This window comes from Balaenoptera physalus, assembly GCF_965194825.1.
Source record: "Balaenoptera physalus genome assembly, chromosome: 9".
Classification (NCBI taxonomy): Eukaryota; Metazoa; Chordata; class Mammalia; order Artiodactyla; family Balaenopteridae; genus Balaenoptera; species Balaenoptera physalus.
In genome coordinates this window covers 66,551,056-66,576,175 of record NC_138888.1, presented here as the reverse complement: position 1 = coordinate 66,576,175, position 25,120 = coordinate 66,551,056, and the positions used below count along the sequence as shown (strand labels likewise).

The following is a 25,120-nucleotide window of genomic DNA, read 5'->3' as shown; positions in this document are numbered from 1 at the left end:
CTACTGAGCCTGTGCTCTAGAGCCTGCGAGCCACAACTACTGAAGCCCGCGAGCCTAGAACCCATGCTCCACAACAAGAGAAGCCACCGGAATGGGAAGCCCACGCACTGCAACGAAGAGTAGCCCCCGCTTGCCGCAACTAGAGAAAGCCTGCTCACAGCAAAGAAGACCCAACGCAGCCAAAAATAAATAAATAAAATAAATAATTTTATTTTAAAAATGTGAGATAAATTATTTTAGCCTAAGGTAGTATCCATGAAGGGTATCAGATCCCAAAACTGTATACCTGGAAAGTGCTTTATTTCGTCATTTACTCTTTGTCATCTGTCCTAATTATCATGATTTAATAGCTACTTACCATTCTTAAAAATCATTAGGAATAATTTTATATCGGCATTGGCTAGGTTTCTATCTATAGCGCTGATCCAATTAGGAATTATATTAAACTCCAACAGGCTATTATACTTTATAGAAATCCTGCAGCAAGGCACCTGGGTTTCTGGTTTATATATAACTTTGCACTCTGTTTTTTTGGTAAATGAATTCACCTGGGCTATGTATCATTAAGGATTTTGTTTATGAGGGGTTTAGAGAGAAATAGTCAACATAGAGTAGCAGTGGCAGGTAATGAAACAAGTCATGAAGCATATGACAACACAGCCTTGAGAACCAGCTTATGGATGATCTGCTATCTGTGAACCCTCTCATCTAATATTTGTAAACACATAGCTGGCAAATCTTCCTGTATTTTTCAGAGTTTTTATTGATTTACGTAGGAATAACAAATAGGACCCATGGCAGGCATTCTCCTAAAATGATATCGATATCATAAGGGAATAAAAAGTGTCTCTTGTTTGGTCTGATTTGGGGCACAATACCCTTAGGGTATAAAGAATTAAGTGCCTCTAAAACAAGCCTCTATTGACCACACTGGAAATAGGAGGAAGACTACTTCTAGTAACGAAATCATCCTGGAAAATTTGAGATTAACAGCCCATTGACCTGCTATTAAAGTCCACTGCGGGGAATTTCTTAGAGAAATGAAGTTTCATTTTATGAGAAGTTAGCAATGACACCACGAAGGGAACTTGACAATGGGAGTGGCCGAGAGGAGATGATTCTTATCAAAAGCCAGGCTATTAAAGAAATGAAATTGGAGCTACACGAAGCTGAAGCTACACAGGTGAGGGGTAATGGGGCAGAACCAGGTGCCACCAGCATTGTGTTTCAGGCAGTTCCCCTCCCATTTTACCTGTATTCGCAGAATGTTGAGCCAGTGTCAGCTTGCACTTAGAATGCAGTTGATCATAGTGCTAGGGAAAGTCAAACTGACAGTTAAGAGGAAGCAAAAGTTTCAGGGTCATGTCTCAGCTGGATTTTAATTTATTCTCATTAGATACACTAATACAGCAGAACATATAGTGGTGGTATTTTTTTTCATTCTTTCCTTTTTTTTTAAGACCATGAATCATGAATATTAATGCAGTTCTGTTCATGTTGCCACAGAGTTTACAGGATGGTGGCAGACGGGGGGACGTGGGCTACCATATTATCATATTATTGGACTTGTTTAAAGAAGGTTCTGGATACAGTTCTCCGAATGCAGCCGGGCGAGCAACCCTGCTCTCTTTGTGTTACATAATGTCCCATCTGTGCTCAGGGAGTGTGGCTGGATGAGAATGCCATCAGGTGATGCTTCGGACTTAATGGTGTTCTTTCAGAGCTGGAGCAATAAACATTAAGGGACGTTAACTGTATTCTTTGCAGGGGTGTAATAAACATTAGGGGCCCTCTTGTACCCTTTCCCAAAATGTCGTCCAAGTCCAATCTGGGGAGTGTTTTGATAGCCAGTTCTAATTTCAAATCCTCCCTCCCATTCCATGGGTTTTGAAATTGATGAACTGGACAAACACACAGGCATTAAATTAATAGGCATATCTCCACATAACCAGTTTCTGGAAAGATACAGCAGTGCCTATTACTCACCTGACTCATCAGGACCCTAATAGAACAAAATGAGGTGAGCTCAGTGATCTGATTGATTTTCCTAGGGTGACAACTTTTGATAAACCGTAGCTACCAGTCACTGAGCTTCAGGAGCAAATGTTTACATGGTACCTAGAGGTGATCCATGGGACAAAGGGTTCAGTTGCCTTGGAGACTGAGAAGATTGTGGGATTTCAAATTGAATCAAGCATGAAGTGATAACTCATGATAATCCCCGACTCTGTATTTCATCTACATATTTCTGCTTTTGCTTTTTTTCCTCTTTTTGATGAAACTATATGCTAAAATAACAAATCTCCCCTGTCCGTAGAGAAACCCACTTTATCACTGGTAACGTCAGATGGTCAACATGCTATCAAGGAAGAAAGACAGTCGTTTTAAGATTATTTTTTGAAGATCTGCTCCTGACACATTCATATCGGTGAGTCATTAGATTTAGTGGTTTTGCTGGAATTAATACTACACTTGTTTTACTCATTTTGTTGTACTAATTTTACTGTCTTCTCTTTGCTATCATTCTGTGTGTCTCAGGTGTCAGGCCTATGAACTGGTGTGTGGTAGCATGGCATTTAAAGTGAGAATTCTATCATTTCTTCTATTGTCTATTTTGCCATAGTTCCTCATAGATGTGATATTTAGCTAAGACAAATTTAGCACATAGAAAATTTATAGAGTCATCATCGCCAGGATCAGACATTATTTGCCATGCAGAAGCTTTCCAATTTGAGGCTCTAAATAAGGAAAATTAAATGAACATAAACACAATTAGATGTTATATTCTGAAGAGTTTAAATAACCTTAATACTTTACTAATTTAAATGCTAGTCTTTACTCCAGGTTGGAAAGTTTTGGTGCCTTTTAATTTAACTGGAACTGTCACTTGCTACCAAAAATAGGAAATGAGCATGTGAGTAGATCAGAGCAAAGAAAGAAATAAATTCCTGTTGATTATTTTATTTAACACTGTGGTTTCTCGCACAAAGACATTTAATTTCAAAGTATTTGACTTGGCCACAGCCGTAATTGTGTATAATATCCATTATCTTTTAATTGGAATTATCTTTCATCTTTGGTTACATTTATCTGAGGATCCCTTCGGAAAGCCCACCAGAAGCACAAATTCCAGTTTGTTCTCTCAGCTTGACTAATGATGAAAAGTATCAGAAACGACTACTATGTGTTTATAAATCACCTCTTTTATCCTGATGCGGTTCTGGGATTTTTATACTGTTAAGTATTGTTTCTCTGTGGAATAGAAATGCAAAAATAACAGCAACAAATTTCAGCATAAACAATGGCACAAAGTAAAAAGGAACAAAAAGTCTGTAAAGGAAGCATCACAAAAGCGAAGTGTGAAAAGAGAACAGCGTAAAATATCGATGAGGAAATATATTTCCCCAAGGTAAAAAAAAAAACAAAACTGAGTTAAAAATAGTCCCCGTCCCCTTAGCATCTAACAGTTCTATTCGGAAAAGCATAGAATCTGTGGCACAAAAGCAAATATATCTTAATTGGGCCCACTTTCATCCTCCTGCTACTGTTTCTTTTTAGTCACATTGAATTTGTCTAAGCACACTTGTTTACATTCCTTTGCTATCACATTAGCATTTATTTAATTTTATAAAGTAAGAAATATGGCCGGTTTAAAATGTGGAAGACACAGTGGCCAGGAAACTTGAGGTCAGCTTGTGGAATGAAGCAATAAACACACACTTCTCGCTGTGAAGTATAACGCTTAGATCATAATGGGCTACCAAACAGCCTCGATTAATTAAATCATTCATCCAACAATTATTTATTGAGCACCTGCTGTGTGTCAGGCAATCTGCTACGAATTCACAATGAAAAGCGCACAGGGCAGAGCTCCAGCTTGCTTTTCTCCCAGCCTTTATCTATCTATCGTAGCTGCTCGCTGCCACCTCCACTGACCTCTCCCCTGCATAGGTTTTCCCCATCCCAGCTCCCCCTCTTTCCTGAGCTCTGAGCTGACATAAATAGGGACAGTCTACGACCTCCATGAACCATCAACACTATGTTTCCCACAGCCTCTGAGGCTGAATATTGAATCACTGAGCGCCTCACTAATGTTCGCGGGGCTCCTGCATTGTTTCCTGTATCCCCTTTATTGTCAACTGGACATGATACCTACAACTACGGGTGAAGAATATGGATACTTGGGATGTTTCAGAGGCTCCTGTAGCTGCAATTGGCCTGAGCCTCCAGACCCCACAGGGAGTACTTAGGTGGGTCTACACGGCTTGCCATAATCAGATTTTGCCTTATTGGAACAACAGAGGCAACCTTCTCTGCTGCCAACACTGGACTCTCCAGTCTAGGACTGGTGTCTTTCATTCAGTCTCTTCACATCCCACCCCCAGCTGGCTAACTTCAATGTATTCAGATAGATGCAACCAAACTAAGTCCACTACCCCTCTGACTTCACTTTCTGGAAGCTGTGTCTCTCAGCCCCAGCGCAGCATGGAACGACCACTTATCTCTCCATCACAGCATGGGTCAATGTCATCTCCTCTCTCATCTTGTGTATTGATCTTAATCTCTCTTTCTTTAAAATGGGAGTAATACTTGGCATAGCTTACTTTTCACATGTTACACTCATAATTTTTTATTCATCTGTCCTATCCTTTTTTTAAGATGCTTGACAACATGTTTTTTTCCCCAGATCATAACTCATCACCCTCCATAGTATTTCCATGTTGACTGAGTCCATAAGCCTTAGTTCCGACCCAGAAGTTTCAGCTGGTTACTCTATCTAATATCAGAGTCCCCTACAATGGACTGCAGGACTTCCCTGAGCCCTTGTTTTTTGGGAACCAAGGGGTTGGATGATGAACTTCTGCCTAATTTTCCTCTGCTACGGAACGTTACCTGCACAAGAGTATATTTGTGTGATCTTCCAACCTCTTTGTAACTCATTATCTCACCTTGACATCCCTGGTGCTGATCATGGGCTGAAGTTTGCCAGGCTTCAGACAGAGTCCAGAGATGTTCTCTCTTGACTCTAATTTGCAGCCCAGCTCTACTCCCCAGGGCAGTCACTAATCGACCCGTCCACTAAGTCTTTTTTTGACCCAATGTGTGGGTCTTGTTTTTAGTCCCAGCTACTCCCTTTTCTCTACTTGCTTGATAGCAGATAACCCAACCTTGTCCAAATCCTAAAACACACGCTTCTAAGCTGCACAATTTTTATCATCCCCTCCGCGTATATAGAGTTGCATCAGTTAGGATGCTTTCATCAGCGAAGAGTAAACTGTGACTCAGCTGGCTTAAATAAGGAAAATGTATTGCTTCACATAACATGAGTCTGGAGTAGGATAGTTCTAGGTTTGTTGAATTCGGCCGTTCAATGTTGTCATCAAGAAACTGCATACTTTCCATCTTTCTGTTCTCCCTCTATAGCACGTGGGCTGGTCCTCATGGGGTGGGTTGCAAGTTGGCTGTCTCCGTTTCAGGTATCAGTGACATCAGAGGCATAATGAACATTAATGGAATGTTAATTCCATCACATTTTCATCCACGAGGAAAACCAGTCCCAGCAGTTTCTCAGAAGGTATCTGCTAGAAACTCATTGCTTAGAATTGCTTCTTACATCCACACTTAAATCAGTTGTTGGTAAAGGAAATGGTGTGGTGATTGGCTTTGATCAGTCATAATTCAACCAGTAGGTCTAGGGAAGAAATGAGCCTCCCCCAGAGCACGATGAGGCCCAATGAGGAACAAAACTTCTGTTATCAAGAAGGAAGGGGAGTCATGCCTGTTGGATAAGCAGCCGTGTAAGCTGGCCATGTATGTTACATCTGCTTCCTCACTGCCCAAAGGTACAGGCAGGGTCCATTCATGCCAGCACTTGCTAACGTGGCTACCCTTTGACACCACCCCATGACGTGCTAGTAATCCTTCCCCTGCCGTCCTCCTCTCTCAGAGCCTGGGGAGGAAGGCACAGGCGGTTATTCTGGATGGGAGCAAGTTTCCTGCTTCCTTATAATAACTGTATTGTTAAACACAGCAAAAGGACTGTTCCCTTTCTTAAAGTATTTCATTTCTGTACAGTGACGAGGGAAGAAGGAGGTTTATAACGAGTCCAGTGAGTGAAGCACGGAAGGAGGAGAAGGGTGAGAAAATAAACAATAAATAACTCAATATTTTGGTTTTATCTCCAGCTTCTAGTACCAGGCCTGGGACTTACTAAAGGCTTGAGAAATACTTGTGGTAGAAATAAAGTGAACTCTATAGAATTCCAAAGCAGGCTCTCACCATTTTAAAATTAAATTAAGTAATCCAGATTTGACGGAGTTTTCAGCACTAGAGTTACTGAAATTCACAACTACTCATAAATAGAGTTGATTGATATTAAATAGGGGTGATTCCTTCTGAGCCATTTGGACACCTGTGTTCACCTATAGCCACTGTTTCCCTTTAGAAGGGAGCCTAGGAATTAGAAGATTTTGAGATAAGCGTGGAATCAAATGATTCTGAAAGATGATTTGCTGCGTTGAACCATAGGAAGTATCGATTAACTCTCCCACCCTCATGTCATAGGGAGCAAAAGTAATTGGGTCATCATCTCAGCAAGGAGAACATCACCAACTTCAGAGTAAGAGGGTGCGAAAGAGGCAGTAGAATTGGATACATAACAACACGGCTGTTCGAGGTCAAAGCCTCATAGATTGCTGCACAATTAAAAAATATTTTTTCCAAATAAAAGCTATATTATTTGTTGAATTTACTGATTTTTTAAAATTTACTGATTTTTTGAAAAAAAATATTTACTATATTTATATGTATAGAGGTATGTAATGTATGATAGTTGTGTCTAAGGCTGTATTATCAAAATCTTTAAACACAAAGGAAAATTGAAAAAATGGCACAACAAATACCTATAGTCTCTCCACCTAGGTCTGGCAATAGTTAACATTTTGGGAAATATGCGTACATAATCACACACACATTTGCTGTACATTTGTATGCTGCAGAATTATAATACTCATATGTTTCAACATGCTTCTCCTAAGAATAAGGACATCTTTCTCCATAACCAAAATGCTATTTTCATATTTAGAAAAATCAACAACAATTCCCTAATGTCATCCAATATCCAAATCATATACAAATTTTCCATTTGGCCAACATAGTTTTTATAGTTTTTTTTTCCCCGAGCTTGGATATGTTCATATATTGCAAATGATTACTATGCCTCTTAAGCCTGTTTAACATTTTCCTCCCCAACTATCTTTTTATTTATTTTTTGTCCTTTGAAGCGTCTAAGCCTGTGGTTTTGTAGCACTTCTCATGTTTAAGCTTCGTCTGATTATGTCATCATCATGATGTTTGTTTCTTCATCTCCTGTATATCTTGTTAACCAGAAGTTAAGTCTAAAGTTTGAATTAGACTCAGATTAAACATCATTGTGTATACATTATATTGCATTACTTTATGAGCTGCATAATTTCAAGTTGTCACACTATGAGTTATGTTAAGTTTGAATGTTTGGTTAAGTTATGATTTTCACATTTTCCTATTGTTAAAATATAGTTTTAAAAATTATTTCATAGAGACTATGTATTGGAAATTTTCCAGTATCTAATTTTTGTTATTACACTTGCTTTTAAAAATTAATCCTTTTCATTTCATAACACATCACCATGAAGTTATATATATACATATGTGTGCATACATATATATATATATATATATATATATATATATATATATATGGCAAGAGAAGTTGAAATTTTACATGAATAAGTCATTTCTAAAGTATGTTTAAAATGTTATCTATATTTTTATTCTCTAACATATTAGTGTAGTAACTTTATCTTTTAAAATAGCTCTCTTGCATTCCTGAGATTAATTTTCTTGTTTTGGAGGAAACATTAGTAGCTTTCACAGTTTTTCATTGATTTGTGGATATAATTTTCTAACAAGGTGTCCAAGTTAAGTAAGTGGGATGGTGCACAGCTCAGCCATCTCATCCTAGCAGGAGGGGTTTCATTGAGCAGTAACCACACCTGCTCAATCTGTTGAAATACAAATTATAAAGAAAAAATTGAAAAGTGAGTCGGTATTTTAGCTGGGAAAATATATATGATTTAGATTCTAAGGGAAATTAGCTGTAACCAAGAGAAAAATAGAAATCTAAATTTCTGTATGAGAAAGCTAAAACCAAGAGGGCTGTGGGATCCTCCCTGTGAGATTTCTCCATCATTTAAGTAATGTGTACACTTCTATAAAAAACTACTGCTCAAATAAATAAATTCTCAAACATTTTAACCTGTAGCTATTCAACATTCTGTTTAAATAATGAGATTTTGCCTTTTCTTTATTATCTTATCATTTGAAGGGTCTTTTTTCTCTTCTATGGAAAATGTATTATGGGCATTAGAACTACAAAATCAAAAATGCAAAATTGTGATGCTGTTAGCAAATAGTCTTGATGTGCCTGGGGGACGTGAGTTGAGGATGAAAGCATCTTATTCAGAGACAATGGTTTTTTTGACTTCCTGGCTGCACAATTCAGCCTTTGCTTTAATTTTTCATCAGCTATATTTGTCATCTCTGAGGGTGAACATTATACAAAGTATAAAGTAAGAAAATATGGGTGGAAAATTTCTCTTCCCACCTTTGTCTACATATAGCTTTTTAAGGGTTTTTTGGACTCTTGTATAAGGTTTGGCAAGACATGAATATACTTCTTCAATTGTAATAAGGAGCCTTGCTGGATATATTTTATCCTTCGGCATGGCAGCTACTTTTCAAAACATTCCTTGTTGTTGTACCTGTTATAACCTTTGTGACCATAAATGTTCTTTGCTTGATCCAGTTATTTCCATGCAATTTTCTGAGGCTTCAGCACAGACATGGTAATACATTTAGCTGCAAATCAGTGGACTTTCCTGGGGCTGAAGCTTCACCTCTGGAGTGGAGGAAATATAGGTTAATTAAGTTTGCCAATTACAACACATTTGCTGTCTGTGTCTTTTTGTTCCCTTTTATAAACATGGGGGATTTTAAGAAAAAATATTTGGCATTTGACAATAAGGTTGAATAATCAAGTCTAAAATGGCATTTAAATGATGTCTAAGGCCATTTGTATCTTCATTTGCCAAACAGATAACCAAATAGTGGAAAAAAAGTGTCAGAGTAATTTTTTAATTTATATTCTCTTTAGGGTCGCTTACTCAGCAGAAACTTTCACTGCTTACAGCTTTCTCTCTGCCCTCCCTTGCTCATGCCTTCCACACAATCTATATCTTCTTTACATGAAGGATGTTGAGGTTATTAGGCCTTAGAGCAAGGAACCAAATGTTAATGATGATGTTTCCAACTGGTCAAAAACTTTAAAGCACATATTATGTTCCATGCATTATTAGTGTCTAAATTACTTATAAACATCCTTAAAATCTTTCCAATTGGGCATGATTTACTTCCATAAATCTTCTTGTAGAGAAGAGAGATGGTTTTCTTTTCTTTTTCTTTTTTTCTTTTTTCCCAACAAAATTGTTCCTAGTGTGCTATGGATAGAGACATCTAGATTTTATAAAACGAATACAAAAGTGCTTTGTAGCAGATGGCACTTGCTGAGTAAGATCAACCACACAACACTTAGTGACTTAAAAGAATGATTTTTTTAGTTCATGGTTGTATGGATTGGCAATCGGATCTGAACTCAGCTGGGAGGTTCTGATGCTCTTGGTTCGTGTATACATCTGTACATTAGGGTAGCTGCCGTATCAGCAGAGATCTGGCTGACAGTTGGCTGGGATGCCTTGGTCCTCTTCCCGATGGCCTCCCACCATCCAGCAGGCTAACTTAAGCTTGTACCCACGGAAGGGTTACAGTGTCCTAAGAATACAACAAAATGCATAGCCTCCTCATGACAGGTTCAGAATTTGCATATCATTTCCACCAAAATAATGCCCAAGTCCAATTTAGATGCAAGGAGTGGAGAAATAGATTCTACCTCTTGATGGGAGGGATCACAAATAATTGTGCCATTTTGCAACCCTACCACATACCTAAGAAAGCAGAGGAATTTAAAGGATTCTTTTTGTGAACATTTTATAAAATACTTAACATATAGTGGGTTACCAGGTTCTTTTCACCATTTTTATTTCTGCAAACACGATGTTTATATGTTAAAATTCTAAAACTAAAAATACCTGCTACTTTCATAGTCATGTTAGCTTTGCAAAGTATTCTCACCTTATTGTGCACTTAAATTTCCATAAAAAGCTCATGAGATAAGTGAGATCATTATTGTTGAAATTGAACACTATTTCACCTGCTTTTATTCTATGCTCATCAAAATTTTAGCTACCCTTTAAGAAAACATTCCCCTAACAATATCCCTTACACTTGACCCTGAAGTATTTTCTCTTACCTTAGATAGAAATAGCATCTTTAGCAGAGTAGGAAAAAGATGACTAGAACGTACATAGCTAACTTAAACGATTAGATAATTGAATCTTACTATATACAAGAAAAATAATTAAATTTAAGTATCATGAGCAGTAGTTGGCCTGCTTGGTATATTTGAAAAAATGGTAGAAGACAAATTTATATGGAAGTTGATCCCTTACATACAGTTTTCTAACTCTGCATCATTCTAATTCAGAAATTATTGTTTAATTGTCTTTACTCCTAGATACAAAAAAGTTGTGAAATCAAGTAACGGGTCCATCAAATTCATTATAATGTCCTTATTACTGCCAGGTGATTCATAAATGGTTTTCAATGAGTAGAAGTTCTCTTAATATTAAACTACACACATTAATAATGGTATGATATATGCATATCAATTAGCTATTTTATGTTAAATGTTCTCACGTTTAAGAACAAATCAGGTTTATTTATTATGGGTCAGTCTGTTATGGAAGATATAAATTTATTTGGTAGAATTTAAATAACCCAGGAAATCAATCAGATTAATTTGGGCAAGGTGTATAGTCTTATACTTCATCATTATTTATTGTATTACTTATATAAATATGCTTACTATTTAAAGTAAATTTTATTAAAATAAATTTGCTTTGAAAATTGAATATTTAAAAAATATTCTATTGAAAAGAATGAAGCTACAATACTACAAAATCAAGACGGGAAATCTATGACTCTAAAACATACTACTACTACTGCTAATAATAAAATAACTCATTGGAGAGTATAAATAATCAAGTAATAATTACTCATTGAGATTGATTTCTAAATATTCTTTTGAAAACATTTGGTGTAAAAATAGTTTGTAAATGCCTTTTATGAAAAAAAAAGCTTTCAAGATAAAAATGTTTGGAATACGCTGCATACCTTAGTATTTTTGGGGGCTTCAATTCTCATTAGTATATCAAAGTTTTCCCAGTTTAATACAGTAGCACCTAAATTTTTGGACCACGCTACTTTAATAATATATGGTAACATAGTTCCACTAAACACATTTTTGTAAAATAGAATTACAGAAGAAAATTTCAGAGTTATAAAATACTTTAGATATCAGATAAATTGATTCAATATGTTCTGAAAATTTGTGGGGTGACAAATATCAAATACAAATTCAATTTGAATTGCTTTATAGAAATACATTTTTTTTTTAATTATTTTATTTATTTATTTATTTATTTATGGCTGTGTTGGGTCTTCGTTTCTGTACGAGGGCTTTCTCTAGTGCGGCAAGTGGGGACCACTCTTCATCGCGGTGCGCGGGCCTCTCACCATCGCGGCCTCTCTTGTTGCGGAGCACAGGCTCCAGACGCGCAGGCTCAGTAGTTGTGGCTCACGGGCCCAGTTGCTCCGCGGCATGTGGGATCCTCCCAGACCAGGGCTCGAACCCGTGTCCCCTGCATTAGCAGGCAGATTCTCAACCACTGCGCCACCAGGGAAGCCCCCCATATTTTTTTATTTTTGAAAGGCCTTATTTCATCTCCTTCATTAAAGATTTTATAAACATATTTCTTAACACTGGCTTGTAAACCACATAAAAAGTTAAGAAATATCATTACAGTATGTTTCCACTGTGATTTAAATGACAGTTGAAGTGGTTGTTAAATCTGATGAAACGAAGGTCTGCCTCTGGGAGTGGCTCATGGTTTGAAAAACAATTCTAAAACATTTTATGAAGACACACTAAGCACACAGATATGCTTTTAAGAGACAGCTACAAATTATGTATTATTCCTGAATGCTTAGAAATTACTGTTAGACATATTTTAGAGTATTGTGCAAAGATGCAAATAAAAACACGTTAGTACACATTATTGTGGAATTTCAGATATTATTTATACTGTTATCTATGTGAAAAATGCTATTATAATAAGTGAATTTCAATTTCAGCAGCATGGTGGTTTAACAAATATAAATTACATCTAAATGTATTGTTGGAAACAATCCCACTCTTTTTGATCTTAACTTTTCAATAAATCCAATATTCTCCATTTGTCTACACTGATATGAAAGATTGGCAGAGGCTGGAATTATATTGTTATGTTTGATCCAAAGTTATATTTAGAATAATTGTGTGAATTCTTCTATTGCTATAGTTATAGTAACATATTTCCTTCTATTTCTAATGCCAGTTTTGACAGACTGACTGTGTCACATCAAGCAGGCCACTTTTCTTTATTATTTCTATTTGTAATGGAACTTCCAATAAGTTGGAAGTATCACTTGAGTATTCTTGGGATTGATAAAAGAACTACCAAAAAAATTTGAATATATTTGGTTTAAAAGAACCCTAATATCTAGAAAAACTGATATGTGAATTCCCATTTAATCTTTTCTATATATTTTAGAACATACAACATATTTATTTAAAAACCTCACATGATGTTCCAAATGTTAGAAAGGATTGCTTTTCAAACACTAAAGTTCTATTTAATTACAGGATTATATTATCTTTTGGGGTAGCAATAATAAAGGACATTAAAACAAGAAGTGCAAAAGCTTTTAAACTGAGGTATTTTTGTTTCCTAGTTTCTAAGTAAGGATAGTTGGAAAACTAGCTGATGTGCTGACATTCTAACACAAGGACTATGGCAGATTTTAAGCTGATCAAGACATCACCACAAATGAACTTATCTACAAAACAGAAATAGAGTTACAGATGTAGAAAACAAACCTATGGTTACCAGGGGTAAGGCGGGGGGAGGGGTAAATTGAGAGATTGGGATTGACATATACACACTACTATATATAAAATAGGTAACTAATAAGGATCTACTGTATAGCACAGGGAACTCTACTCAATACACTGTAATGGTCTATATGGGAAAGAATCTAAAAAAAGTGGATATATGTATACGTATAACTGATTCACTTTGCTGTACACCTGAAACTAACACAACATTGTAAATCAACTATACTCCAATAAAAATTAAAAAAAAAAAAAAGACACCACCTGATGCGGTTGTGCTAATTAGATAGACCGGTGTCAAATAGCCAAACTGATGAATTTATATGTGATGTGGAAGTAAAATAGATTTGTTTCAGGCAGCGTTCTGTGTGAAACCTTACTTCCTAAATCTGTTACTCTGAGTGTCAGAATCTTGACTGCAAACTGCCACTTTGGTCCTCCTGGTTCGCATTCATTTACTTAATTAACAGCATCTTAAAGTTTCCTTCCTTCCTTCTCCTTTCTCCCTCCCTCCTTTTTTCCTTTCAACTTACGACTTCACAAGGAGTGGAAAAGTATCAGCAGAAGAACTAAACATTCATTACGGAAACAATAATTCACAGTGAACTCTAATAAGACCAAACATGTGATGATCTACTTGAAATAATATGTAGCATAGTGAAAACTAATATTTAATAGAATCAAGAGCAACGTAATTTAAATATTATCTACATAGTATTCATTGATATCTTGGGGCAGATATTTCAGCCTATTTTAGTACAATTTTTACCTTTACAAGAAAGAAAGCAGTTTAAATGTTTGAAATGGCAAAGCTCATAGGTCAGTCTGAAAGAAAGTATAAATGTTGGCCCACAGTAAAGAAGGCCTTTATCCATAATAAAAGAAAAACTCAGTTTTTGGCAAATTGGTGAGATTCATTTGGGAGTGAAAAGTCAGAAACCTGCTTCTGTACATTTTACTTAATCTGTCCCCTAACAATATTTCTACGTAGGCAAATTAATGATCAAACTTTCTGTGAATATTTCAGATTATATAGACTAGGTACCATTAAATCATATAATTCACAATTCTACTTAACAGGAAGAAAAATCATGCTTCTCTGTTCTTTTTCCTCTGCTCACTCTGCCACACCCATCTTGCTAATTAAGTTCCTCAACTTTGAAGATAATTGCACTAATGATAGTGCAAATTTTTTTTTTTGGAAGAAAAAAATTTGAGGATACATTTATGTCATATTAAATGAAAACAGCACTTGAGAGAATAACCTTGAAAAGCACCATAATATTTGCTCTTGCTACAGAATAAGGTCGTTTGGAGAAAGAGATGAATGCAGTTGCTAGAAAGAAGAAAGTCAAAGTATTGGTAACTACTGATAGCCCTTGAATTTTTGTCTATGTCTCTAATTAATTACATACAAGCTGATAAAGACCACATGCTTTAATGTCTTAGGTTTTGAGATTTTTCCGTGGGAAAATAATACACAAATTTAGTTACTCTTATTTATGTACTAAAAATATTTAGGATTTTGTAGAATGTTACCCTAATCTGAAGATTAAATAAACCTTTTGAAAACAAAGCAAAGATCATATGTAATAAGGAAGTGTAGCTGATTTCTCACATAGATTATCTTATTCAAATAGGACTGTCCACATTCAGGAAGAAAATAAAAATCTGAACAAACTTTAGGACTCCAGGTTATTTATTTCAGTAAATCAACAAGAAACATTGTGTAGCTGACTATTCTCATTACTAGATTTTCATTAGATGTTTTAACCTAAAATGATTTGATGTTTAACTATAATGGATATGTGATATACTTCAAAAGCAAAATCGCTGTCTCAGTATAAAATGATCATAAATTGAATTGACATAGGTCCATTCTTTAAAACACTTAGCATTGTCTCTCCAGTAATTAACAAAATGGTAATAAAATAATAATCTTTAAGGCCTCTGTCTCACATTTAGACAGAAGTCTACAACAGTCTTTTTACTGCTCAGTGGTAACAAGTTAACCGCCAGCCCCTAATCTGTCCATCTAACCTTTCACCCTGTGGAGACTCACCAGCAATACGGCAGCAGACTGGCTAATACTAAGCAGCCAAAAACGCAAAATTAAACAAACCAAAGATTTAAATCTGTGAACTATGAAGTTGATATTAGCAAACTACTGTAAAAATAACCCTACTGGCTTGGAGTAAAGGACAACTGGTGTCATTGCCCCTTTTCTTCCCTTGTTGCCCTTGTGTTCCCATCCATCCAAATCTCTACCCTCCACCAGATTCCACATCTAGTATTTCCGGAGACTCTGAGATTCATCAAGTTTCAATGATTTCTGCAATTAAGGATGTCTTCAAATTTGTTATAGTTTTATCTGACTACATATTCTGGAAGATTCTGAAGACAGTATTTTGCGGTCGGTTGGTTAATTGGGTAAACAGCAGATACCACAGAACTGTTTCATGCCTCTCCAAATGGCAGCCTTCCAGAAGTACGGTGAGGGGGTTTATGGCCCCTAATAAATCAAGATTATCAAATAAAGTTGAGCATTTGTTTTCAAACTGGTTCTAAAAACATATTCAAATATCATACTCTACATCGAATATTAGTTTGGAAAGAAAACAAATGAAGGAATACGTATCCTATGTCTAAATATCTTAAAATTGCAAATCAAAGTAAAGAGTGTTTTATCCTTCTATCTTGACAAATATACCTTCAAGTTGACAATATCAAAAAATTGGTTTAGCTATGATATTTATATAACAGAATGCCAACAAATATAAAGACAATTGAACTCTGTTTCTGTTTTTCATGACTAGCTATCATTAAATGGGTTGGTGGCATTTAAATAAGAACTTAAGTAATAATAAGGTAATCCCATAAATTATGTCATGTTATTCCATAAAATATATTTTTCTTGCCTTTATTTCAGCAAAATAATCTTGTTATAATAAAGAACTATTAAATGCACTACTGATATTAAGGTGTGCATTTTGAATACAACTGTATTTTCTTTTTTAATCTTTTAACAGAATGTAAATGAAAGCAAATGTAAACATGTAAGGAATGTAAATTAAAGTAAATGTGAGAAATCAAATATTATTTTTCATGTTATCCAAAGTAAATTTTCTCTTAAGTATTCAAAATTTTATCTATGCCAAACATAATTTATAATTACTGAATCACAAATTATGCAAACAAAAACTTTAATTTTTGCAAAATTAATTAAATTTTATATAACATGTTTATACAAATAAAACCATTTGCAGTTCTAGTGTCTCTGTAGCTGGCATTGTTAACAGTTGGTCCCATACTTCATGCATGTTAAATCCACAACAATATACATGCAAATTCAAGAATAATAAGAATTATTTAACATGGCAAAAAGTTTCTCAGCTGCCTTGTACATGATATGCTAATTTTTTAGTGTTCTAGAACCATGAATTGGAATGTGAACAGAAGCAAGAAAATGGGTACTCAGCACTCCTGGGAAACAATCCTTTGTCATGCAAGAATCTCTTGTATTCCTACTATCTGAGAGAAGGATTTGACAAGTTCATTAATTTGAATTGTCCTTACCTAAGCACATCCACAGCTCAATTATCCTGCCCTCTGAAGTACTGTCCGTCTCTAAATTGAGCCACAACCCTTCACTAAATCCAAATGTGGTTACCTCCTGATGGGAAGAAATAGGGAAAAAGAAGTGAAGCAGAGTAACCCTGGAGCCTGAAAGATGTTAGTCACCAGAGAGCACGTGTAGGTAGGGTCCCAGGCTGTGCTGCGTGCTGGTGCTGACTGCTTGACCCTGAGTGAGAGGGGCGTCTATAGTCCTCAGTACATTTTTTTCCCCTGGGTTTGTGATCCCTGAGACTGTCTAAAGCAGTGGTCCCCAACCTTTTTGGCACCAGGGATCTTTTTTGTGGAAGACAATTTTTCCACAGATGGGAGGTGTGGGGTGGCACAGGCAGTAATGCCAGCGATGGGGAGCGATGGGGAGTGGCAGATGAAGCTTCCCTTGCTTGGGTCTTTAGTTATACTGTATCGGTACATAATTCTATGACAATTGAAATGGCTTTCTAAGACAAATGCAAAGAGTGTACAGAAGCAGTGTCGTAAATGTGAATACAGGTATCTAGGTATATACATGAACATATATATCTGTATATATGAAGTCTATTTATACTTATTATCAAAATGTGTTTCTTTTTAAAGAAGTATTGCTTTAGGATCAAGAGAGAAAACTACCTGGAAAATCAGAAATCATTGAGCATCTTCCTTGGGAAGAAATGGTAAGAATAAGAAAGGAGATGGGAGTAAGAGAAGAAAATGCTTCTCATTGCAATTGTACACTAATATAAAAGATACGGTAATAGAGCATTTGAACCGTGAGTTTAAAGGCAATACAAACAATTCCACTAAATTTATACTCATTTACCTTCTTCTTTTTTAATTTTTTAAATTTATTTGATTGAAGTGTAGTTGATTTGCAATGTTGTATTAATTTCTGCTGTACAGCAAAGTGATCATTTATACATATATATATATATTCTTTTTCATATTATTTTCCATCATGGTTTATCACAGGATATTGAATATATAGTTCTCTGTGCTATACAGTAGGACCTTGTTTATTCATTTAATATATCATTTACCTTTTTCTTAAGCAGATTTGTACAAGTATATAAGTATTTTACTCCTCAATTTTTGTTATACAAGAAATAACTATGATTGGAAATATAGGGAAACTGCTCAGAAGCATTTCTGTTTGAAATCTAATAGGAAAATATAGGTCTTGGTTTTTAACGCTTATGGTATTTATCACATGTGCATTTATACCAACAGTATATGTACACGTGCAGGAAATACTTGAAGAGGAAACTTCTTCAAGAATGTCTCAGCTCCCTCCTCAGCAGAACCATGACAGTCTCTTATCACCATCAATGGTCCTGGTCAAAGCAGAATGTGGCATCCTTGTGGGAGTAATGCAAGATCATAACATTGTAGCAGACAAATCAGATGCAAAATCTGCCTAAGAACTTGTCGGGAATTTACAGGTAGGGGTCAGAAAAAATTAAAGACCTATTCTCTGAACCTAGCAATGCAGTTTTGCAGGGGAAAGGAAGCTTGAGGAAAGAGTTAAGTGAGAGATAGTCATGGGAAATGGCAAACTAGCTGAAATAAATGAGTTAGTGAATCTCAGCTGGACTTAACCTTTTCAAAATTCTGTAATCCAAGCTGTATTTTTTTTTTTTTACCTCTAGGTTTATTCAGTCTGAAAGCATCCCGAGATCTTTTGGGGATGATATTTTTGGGCAATATTTGCACGCTCATGCGGCATCACAAATAAAAAATAATTGTTATATTGGGGAAATAATAATGTTATATTGGGGGAAGCTAAGCATTCAAATAGGTGATCAGGGATTAGCTGCCTTCTGATTATAAAGAGGGCTCTTAGAGCTTAATCCCCAGGAGCTATTTGCTCCAGTATTTTTAATGGCCCTTAATAGCTGAAGCCTGCATAGAACACATATGCATGTATTTATATTTATATTGAAACATATTTTATGTATCAATTTCTATTCCCTAGCTGGAGTTTGTGCTGTGAATTACTATAGTACTCTTTTGTCTAAAATGTAGTTATCTAATTATGTGTTCTGGGAGATGGCAGAGCTAGACTCATAGAGCACCAATTCACAAGCATTTAATTTTTGTTTTTAATAAGAGACTATGAGAAAAGGGATCTTTCTCCCTCTGGAGGGCGTGTGCAGTACTCATGCTTAAGTGGTACTCTCAGAATTGGAATTTTCTTTGCCAGTTCCTCTGGGTATCTCATTAGGTGTTTCTAGTACTCCAGGACTGTTTCTAGTCTTCCCTCCGGTAGGACCCTTAAAGGAATCCTGTTAGTAAACCACAGGCTAAGAAGTCATGCAATGTGAACCTAAAGTAATTATGTAACATCAAATAATGCTAGCAAGATGTGGTCTTTAATTTTTTTGAGAGTGATACAAACCCCTATGAAGTCTCTTTTTCAGGTTCACTAAACTAGTAATATCGTGAGCCCGCACAATTCAGCCCAATAATCTGGTAGAATCCAAGGAGCTGATGGAAGCTTATGTGATTGGTAACCAGAAAAAGGATGAAAATGGGCCTGGATGGGAGCAGGTCAGCCCCCCTCCAACGTGCACAGGCCTTAAAAGATTTGAACCGCACAGTCATCTGTACTTTACACAGCTGAGTGTTACATGTCTCTTTCGATAATGAAGGCTCGGTTAAAACTACGTTTTGGCACTCTGAGAGACGAATATAAACCTATTTAAACTTGGTGTATCTAACACTCAATGTCACGTTTTACCCATTGGCATGCATTTATCACTTTGTTTCCCAGTAAACAACTTGTAACTCACCGGTTACTTTGATTGACAGCAGCCTTTGGCATTACTTAGCACTCATGTACTGTATTGCGTGGAGTCAAACTTTCATGGTAATTGGCTTCAACCACAACAATAATAATAGAAATAATCATTCCAGAGTTAATTTAAAGGAGCCAAAAGAAGTAAGTCAAATACGAGGACAATAAATTATGGGAATTTCTCATTTAAGTAGTAACAGGTTTAATAGCTTTCTCTAGGTACTGAGATCATTCAATTGAACATCTGCTTTCCAGCTGTGTATATTGATATATTACCAGGTTTTTATTCCCCTCTACCCTAAACGTATCCATAAGTTTTTAGGAGTTTCACTACCTGACTTTTTGACAAAGCCTTGATTGTGAAAGATATAAAAATGTCAAAAATTCTGGAGGACATATTATGCCCAAGGTATTATTTTTCAATTGGCTCCAAAGACAGATGTCCATGAACAATTAAACCATTCTCCAGTCACACCTTGTTCCAGCTGGGATCAGAGAATTAAAAGGAAATAAGCCCTCCTCATTTACTTATTGCTGGAGTTCCTATAGTTTCCTGACTGTTATTAGAGTTTTATTAAATAATTCTATCAATGCAAAAGGTGTATTGTACATTGCTTTAACTTCTGAAATTGGCTTTTTGATATTAAATTTAGTATTTCTTCTCTTACAATAATTCATATACTGAGCAACTACTTTCAGAGAAAGCCCATTAGATGGAGATTAGGTTATCTTAAATTTGCTAAATCCCAAGTCAAGTCTTGGAGAGTTTAGTCATAAAGTACCACACTGAAACAATCTGTACTAAAAAAATGTGAGCCTTGCTAATCAAAATGGTTGTAACCCAATATCTTGTCTAATAGGGCAACATGGAATGTGTTCTCCCCTCTCAACAACAGCAAAAATCCCAGATAAGATGTTACCTTCTTCCAATCAGCCTTTATCGTTACTGTCACCATAGCAACTAAAGAGCGTGGAGTTGCAGCCTAAACAAGGGACCAAATAACATAAGCTTGTGAGCCACTGCATTATCAGTGTTCATAAGATAATAATTCAAAAAACGCTCAAGTCATACCCACAAAGAACAAGCCATTATTCTCTTTCCCTGACCAAAAGTATGGTTAATAAAAGTATTTCACCATGTTCTGGGCTTTATGGATAAAACAGCTTAAGAAGTGGGATGATGTAACCTGAGGGGACCATGTACTCATCTCAGTCCCAGAACTCAGTTCACAATGGCAATCTGCTGGCTGGCAAAGTAATATCAAACTGAACTTGAGATTTATTGATTGATTGGTTTAATTTTATTAAATGACCCTAAAGAAACACAGGTTGCTTTTTTTTTCTTAACAATATATATAATTAGGAGAACGCTGTATATGAAAATCTGAAGTAGCACAGATTTGACTGCTCCAAATGAGTTCTAAAATAGACCCTTGAGCCATCACAGCTTTTCAGATTCTTAAAGGAACATCATAATCTGTGAGATGTTTTCAAAATTCTTTACTTTATTATTTTTCAAAGAGCAATAAGTTTCTAAACACTTTAGAGGCATATCTGAGGAGAAAGGTTAACAGTAATAATAATAATAAAATTAATAATAGTTAATGGTACTTGCATACTTATAACATGCCACTTGCCATATACTATGTCTTTTAATTCACACTATTGTTATCCCCAGTTTACAGAAGAGCATATTGAGTCACAAAGAGAATAAGTAACTTTTCAAGTTTAGGATGAGGCAGAGCTAGGATTTGAACCCAGGCATCTGACTCCAAAGGCTGCTCTCAACCACTAAGTTCTGTTCAATTTTTCTTTTGTGTTATGCCCAAAAGGCCCAATAGTGTAGCTAAAAATACAAATGGATGTATATTTCTTGATCCCCTTTCATCACTATTTATTGAATGTGCTATCCTTTCTCTTATGTTTGCATCTTCTTCATGTCAAATTTATGTCTAATTTAAGTTCTGTGACCTTTACGCCATTGTTGGCAAGATTCATTTAGGTTACCTTCCATAAACTTTTATTTTTAAGGGGATAACCTCTGAACTCTTATAGCTTATAATGTCTATGCATTTAATACCTAACATATCCAATCTAATGTTATGCTTTAGCTCCTTAAAGACAGCCAAGATTTCCCTCTCCCCCACCTCTCAGAAAACAGACCTCCCCATGGAGAGGATATTACAGGCTGGATTATCACAAGGTGCCCTGGTCAGAGGGCTTGTCCCAGAGGTAGCTTAAAGCCACTGAATTTTTGGTGGTGAACACAAACCAGAAACGAAGGCAGCGATTCCTGAGGGTAAAACTTACCATGAGTAGGAGGGAAGCAAACAGGCAGAGAGCAGCTCCATTCCAGCTTTTCACACTGTGTGACAAGAAGAAAAAACCATCAGAGTCAGGGATCGGATGCACGGGGTTTCTTCAACAGGCAGATAACAAACCTTTCTCTGTGGTTGACTGCGGACGCATTGCGTCAGAACCTGCAGTCCCTATAAAAGCAAGAGACCCCCAGTCTCATGGGAAGTCAGAGAAAGAAATATGAAGGTCCTAGTTATATGTTGTAGGTCTGTTACCATTAAAATCATATAGTGAAGTAATGTATGAAGTCAATTTGCTTCTCTCCAAAATTACACAAAATTCTAGCTGCATCCCCAGACACTCAACACTTTTCTTTTTTCCTCCCTTTACAATCAACTAAGATGCATTTTATAAGTAATACAGTAAATGAGAAAAGGCTTTGTGCTTTTACCTAAAGGGGTTACTTTTCTCCCTGCTTAAAAAATTCTAGAAACATGCTAAGCTTTTCTACCCAAGGTAACGGTCATTCTAAACCTACAAGGGTTGTTATGGGGAGAGAGGACCAGCCACATCCAGGATCAACAAGCGAAGCTTAGATGCAGATGGACGAAGAGAAATTAACAGTTCATTAAGCCCCGAAGGTTTTGCAACTTAAATAGCAAATGAAGTATGAAGAGTTCATGTAATTACAACACAGTGTGACAAGTTCTCTGTCAAAAATGTGAGTACAGGGTACACAGAGAACTGCCATTCCAGCCAGAATGGAAGAAAGAGGGCCAAGGAAGGAGAAGGCAAAGCAAGATCAGGAAGGGTTCTTGGTGAATATAACATCTGAGTTAAGTTTTGAATAATGAGAAGGAATTTACCAGCCAAGGGGCTGGGTGAGAGAAGTGATATTCTGCACAAAAGTCAACATGGCAATTTCAAAGATCCTTAAATACTTTAGCGTGGCTGGATGGTAAAACTTCATGAGTCAGAAAAGTCGAGTCTGCAGACTTTGGCAGATGCCAGATCACCAGCAGACGTGGCTTTGTTCTGGAGTTTGAATTTTATCCTGAAGGCATTGGTGAGCCACGAAGGGGTTTTAAGCAGTGAAGTCACAGCTCTTTAGCTTTTCAGAGGTTTGAATTTTTAATTCATCTTTCGTCAAGTGGAATATCAAAAGGATCAGAAACCAAACCAGCCCGGGGCCAAGAAGACCAGTCACAATAACTCAGATGGGAAATGATGCAGCTGACAGAAGAGAAGCTGTGAGATTCAATAAGAAGAGATGCGGTTGAGCATGATTAAGAGTCCATATTGATGGGACTTGCTTACCACTGGGTTGGGAGAGGGGAAAAAGCAACAGATTGGGGAGTGTAGTGGTGGAAAGCCCCATTAGTCCTGGGACACAAGGTTTTTCCGGATCCTGAGTTACCGAGCTCCTAATCTCTAGGTCAAAGTGCCTGTAAGTAGAGGTGGCTCGCTGTGGGCAAATTAAAGAATGAGTGGTAATGATGGCCAGTGTGTTCTAGGGAATTCTTGAGAGGTTAGCCAGGAGGAGTTTTAGCTTCTCAGAAAAAAGGAGGAAGATGAAGATGGCATCTTTTTTCAACACACTCTCCTTCTCATGCCTTTTGAGTCAGAAGGAAGAAATTGAGCCTGCAGTCAGCATTCAGCTAGAGGTGTAGACCCTAGGAATAATCCTGCTGTGGTCCTTCTGCAAAAATGTGTATTACAATTTTAAGTACCTTTTCTTCCTTGCTAGATTTTTCAGAGTAAGAACTGTGTCTTATACCATAGTAGTTCTGGAAGTGAGCCAAAAAAGAAAAAAAAAGTGTGCTGTGAGTTAAATAAGACAATCTTCTCTAAGGATGGTGAACTCACTCAGCATATAGCAATGTTAATAGGGAATTTCTTTGTCTGTGGGTCTATTTCTGTTTTATATATAAGTTCATTTGTATCTTTGTTTTTTAGATAGAAAACAAACTTACGGTTACCAAAGGGGAAAGGGGGGGAGTGGTGAGGGATAAATTAGGAGTTTGGGATTAACATATATATATATATATATATACACTGCTATATAGAGAATAGATAAACAACAAGGACCTATTGTATAGCACCGGGAACTATATTCAATATCTTGTAATAACTTATAATGGAAAATAATCTGAAAAAGAATAGATGTATTAAAAATATATATGAAATATATATTATATATAATATATGTAACTGAATCACTTTTCTGTCCAGCTGAAACTAACACAACACTGTAAATCAACTATACTTCAATAAAAAAAAATTTTCTGTGCTGACACACACAAAAACATACAGCATTTCTAAGTTGTAATCATTCACAGAACATGTATTTACTGAGCACATAAAATGTGCTAGGTGTGGTTCTGGGGATGGAGGATATAGCAGTGAGCAAAATAGGAAAAATCTCTTGTCTTTCTGGAGCCTACGCTTCAGAAAAAGAACAGATAATAAATAAGCCAGTAAGTGCATAGTATGTTAGATGATGGTAAATGTTGAAGGAAAACATGAAGCAGGAAAAGGGGACAGAATATAAGAAGGTGGCTGCAATTTTATTTTATTTATTTATTTTAAAAATTTTTATTGGTGTGTAGTTGATTTACAATGTCGTATTAGTTTCAGGTATACAGCAAAGTGAATCAGCTATACATATACATATATCCACTCTTTTTTAGATTCTTTTCCCATATAGGTCATTACAGAGTAGTATTGAGTAGAGTTCCCTGTGCTATACAGTAAGTTCTTATTAGTTATCTATTTTATATATAGTAGCGTGTATATGTTAGATAGAGTAGCCACATCTGGTCTCATTGAAAAGCTGATATTTGAATAAAGATCCAAAATGGGCTATGAGCAAGCCACACAGATACCTGGGGGAAGAAGTTCCGAGTAGAGAGAGGAGAACGTGCAAACATTTTGAGATGGGAGTTTGCCCAGCGTGTTTAATGGCCAGTGGGGGCAGAAGGTGTGTGAGCAGAGAGAATGAGAGGAGGAAAAGTAGGCCATGAGAGCAGAGAGATGGTGAGTAGCCATATCAGATAGGCTCAGTCATTTTCAGGTAAAGACTGGCTTTTATTCTTAGTGAGACGGGAGCCCTTGCACAGTTTTTCGCAGAGGAATTATATGGTCTGACTTATGTTTTAACAGGATCACTCTGGTTGCTGTGTTGAGAATAGGGCTATAAGAGGGAAGGCAGGGGCCAAAGCAGAAGAAAAATAGGAGGCTTTTGCAATTATCTAGGCAAGAAATGAAAG

General features: G+C 36.3%; 1 long non-coding RNA gene across 1 annotated transcript; it reads right to left on the bottom strand.

Moving 5' to 3' along the window:
• Nucleotides 1–747: 747 nt before the first annotated feature.
• LOC309667166 lies at nt 748–24,551 on the bottom strand. Its single transcript, XR_014267570.1, has 4 exons — nt 22,718–24,551; nt 21,864–21,918; nt 20,474–20,536; nt 748–8,938 (listed from the first exon to the last, which is right to left on the bottom strand). It is a non-coding gene; the product is annotated as an uncharacterized lncRNA (long non-coding RNA).
• Between the last annotated feature and the right edge of the window lie 569 nt (nt 24,552–25,120).